This window comes from Marmota marmota, unplaced genomic scaffold (genome assembly GCF_001458135.2).
Source record: "Marmota marmota marmota unplaced genomic scaffold, marMar, whole genome shotgun sequence".
NCBI classification, from domain to species: domain Eukaryota; kingdom Metazoa; phylum Chordata; class Mammalia; order Rodentia; family Sciuridae; genus Marmota; species Marmota marmota.
The window spans coordinates 19,010,774-19,014,492 of NW_026000108.1; the positions used below are offsets into that span (position 1 = coordinate 19,010,774).

Below are 3,719 nucleotides of genomic sequence, written 5' to 3' on the forward strand. Positions count from 1 at the left end.
CCCCCTAACACGGAAGGAAACCAGTGGTATGACTTTCTCCAGAACAGCAGCCATCTTAAAGGTACTTCATGAACTAGGTAGTCTTTGACTATGTTTATATTTAATTAAGACAGGCTAATAGTTTGTAATACTTACCTAAGTTATTCAGACCTATTCTTTGTGTTCATTTTATTTAAAGAAACAGAAAATAACAAATAAGGCATAACCCATTACTGTGATAGATAGAAAACACTCTATTTACTTAAGGTGTACATAAGGCATCACTGGGGGAATTTTCACAGGCTTAAGGCTTAGCCGTTGATGTGGGGAGTTTTTTAGTATTCGGCAGACACAACATCTTTGTTTGTATGTGGTGCTGAGGATCGAACCCGGGCCGCATGCATGCCAGGCGAACGCGCTACCGCTTGAGCCACATCTCCAGTCTCCTGAGGCTGGCTTTGAACTCGAGATCTTCCTGCTTCAGCCTCCTGGTTTGCTGGGATAACAGGTATCTGCCATTGCAAATGGCTCAGAAAGATAGTATTCTTATGTGACCTTCAAAGGGTATTCCATTTTATATATAATTTATTATTATTTTTAAACAGGCAAAGTACAGATTAATTGAAGATGAGAGTAGCACTCTATAAGGTAGAGCAGAGTGAGCCAAGCAAGAGAGAGAGGCTCAAGGCCTGTGTATGAATTCTTATACCAACTCACTGATAAATGAAAGAATCACTTGTTAAATCTTTAAATATCTCTAGCTTCTTTCCTGATTATATGCTGTGTAGTTTGTCATTTGAATAGTAGGTAGGCAGCTTACACTTGAGTTTTAGGTACTGTTAAAAAAAAAAAAAAAATTACAGGAGGCCATTGTTTTGGACTAGGCTCCTGTACTGGCCCCAACAGACTGCCTGTATTGAAGTTCCTTGTCATCAGACTGAAACCAATTTGTTATCTGACCTAGAGAAATCAGAATAGCCTGAGGTAATAGCCAAAATTTCCAAACAGGCTGGTTTCCATTCTCATGGCATCTGGGATTCTCTCTGCCTCGATCCTTACCAAAAAGTAACCTGATACTATTTTTCTGTCTCCCTGTAACTTTGAAATGATCAGTCTGCTTTTTGTTCTTTGCTTCTATTTTTTTTTTTTTTTTCAGCCCTTCTTAGGCTTTATAATCAACTTCTTCTGCTCAGTGGAGTGGAGCTTCACTGTGCTATTTTATGGGATGAAGTGGTGCCCAATTCTAGAATTATAAAATAACACCTTTTAAGATCTAAAACTAAAGTTGTACTTTCATCCTTTGATGGGACTACAGGGCACCACCACTGGGGTTTGAGGGGAACCCTGAATGGAAGCCATTGCGATGTGTGGTGTGCAGGTGCAAGGCCGACATCTTCAGGAGACCAAGCATATTGAACACATTATAGGCGTTAAACTTGATCAATATGTAAGGTACATAAATGTCTTGATTCATGGTCGGTGTTCATAGTATAGCACAGAATATCTGAAATGAGCTTTTGCAAACAAGATAACGGTCAGACAATGTTGAGAAATGATAGGCTGCAGAGCATTTTAGAATTAATGCATTGCACAAATTTACCACATAATTGTGAAGATTAGGGACAAAAAATTATAGTTTGTCCTTAGAATGAAATACAATTTCACAATAAGAAGTGAGTTATTACTATCTGTCCCATATGACTTCTATATTCAATAGATTTTTTTTATATATGCACATTTGCTTCCTGTGGTTTTGGCATTGGCATAAGTTGAAACCTAAACTCCCAGACTTCTCTTTTGAGCCAGGGATGGGCGTTGAGGGCGACTCTCTCATAATGTCAAATTGAAGTGGATCATTCCTATTGTGACAGAGTGGGTTTTCATTACTGCTTTTAATATATGTAACAAATATTTAGGAACTGGATTTGTATTAAATCCAAGTAAAGTTTAAATTGATAACCAAAGCTCTTTTAAGTTTTAATAAGACGTATAGATAGAGTTAATTTTCTGTTTCTCGTTGTATGTTTAGATGTATGCTATATTTTTTATACCAATAGGCACTGCTTTAATATTTAGAATCAATTTGATCATTTTAGACGTCACTTTAGTATATGTAGCCACAAGTACTGCATTTGAATTTTGAATTTAGTGAACAAGCAGATGAACTGTGGAGACATGGAGGAACCTGAGAAGTGGAGCTTCACTGTAGGTCTCTCGGCACCTGGCCTCGTACATTGGGCCATCGAATGCCTGTCTCAGGATGTGAGGACTGAACAAGGGGCACTTGTAGAGCAAGGTGGTTGATGACTTGGTACCTGATCAAGACTGGCACTTCTGGCCTGGGTATGTAGCTCAGTTACTAGAGTGCTTGCCTCGAATGTATAAGGCCTAATCCCCAGCACCACCAGGAAAAAAAAGACTGGCACTTCATACTTATAGTGTTCTGTGTTGTTCTTTTCCAGAATAAATTGTGTTAATTTAAATAAAATTATTATTTTGGCCAGACTTAACTGTGATAAGTCTTTTCAGTTCTCTGGCTTTGTAGCTTTTTGGTGTTTCTTTTTTTTTTCCCCCTATTGTGTTCTTGATTTTCCTCCAAAATAAAAATCTAACATTCAGCAAAATTCTAAAACATTCTATCTTCTTAATTCAGACCTTTTTAATATAAATGTGACTATGGCATAGCCTTGAGTTTAACAACATGACTAGGGGAGTTATATGCATCTAATCCAATTTTTTTCATACTTTTTAGGGAATTCCAGCAAGCAGACGTGGTAAATCCTTATTTCTAAAAGATGCTGTGAGCCAGGCACACGCCTGTATCCCAACAGCTTGGGAGGCTAAGGCAAAGGCAAGAGGGGATCACATGTTCAAGGTCGACTTCAGCAATTTAGCAAAACTCTATCTCAAAAAGTTAAAAAGAGTGAGGGGAAGATGGCAGCGAAGAGAGAGCATTACCCCCGTGTACCACGTCACTGTGCGGGAGAATGACGAGTTAGAATGGCTAAAAGCTATCTTGTTAGGAATTTCCAGCAAAATTGGGGGGCTCCAAAACCTAGAGGAAGGATTTCCATCGCACGAGGATCAGCTACGGGGGCTCAAACGCGAGAGATTTGTCCGCACGGAGGGTCACGCTGCTTATTCAGCAAATTGCCCCGCGGCTAGAGTCTGCGGCACGCACTGGGAAACAAGGAGATAGCAACGCAAAGATACAGTGCTGCAGTTTCTGCGGGCTTCTGCCAGCTGTGCAATCACCGTACTCAGTGCTGAATTCTGGGTTTGAGACGGGGGAAGGAAGTGGTCCAATTCGGTTCTCCACACCGGTCAGACCACAGAGGAAGCCAGCGGCCACCATCTTGGAGAGCTGACGTCACCATCCCTGTTTTCGACTGATCGCAGCTCATTCAGCCATAGAACACGTAATTTCAGGCTGCCATTCGCCTGCGGCTCACAGACAAATTACTCAGGCTCAGTGCTAAATAACCCGTGGAAACTGCTTCTTGGAGCCTGCTCCTATCAGAACATACACCGAGCACGGAGCAGCCGAATTCCAGCTCCCGGAACTGCTCTGGCCCAGGGATAAAGAACCCGCGGAAACTGCTTCTCGGTCCGGGTCCTGCTGAATACTGTGGAGGTAAATACCAACCGAGCCTTCATAGGCAGTGGCAACAGGGCTGAGACGGGGCTTGTGAGGGCCGGTCAGGACTCGCCCGTTGCTTTGGTCACCCGGCAAAGGGAAC

The 3,719-nt window shown here is 41.7% G+C and overlaps 1 long non-coding RNA gene across 1 annotated transcript; it reads left to right on the forward strand.

Annotated features, from left to right (window-relative positions):
- The first annotated feature begins 367 nt into the window (after positions 1-367).
- LOC125610946 lies at positions 368-2,484 on the forward strand. The gene is made up of 2 exons (XR_007341049.1): positions 368-1,431; positions 2,129-2,484. It is a non-coding gene; the product is annotated as an uncharacterized LOC125610946 (long non-coding RNA).
- The last annotated feature ends 1,235 nt before the right edge of the window (positions 2,485-3,719 follow it).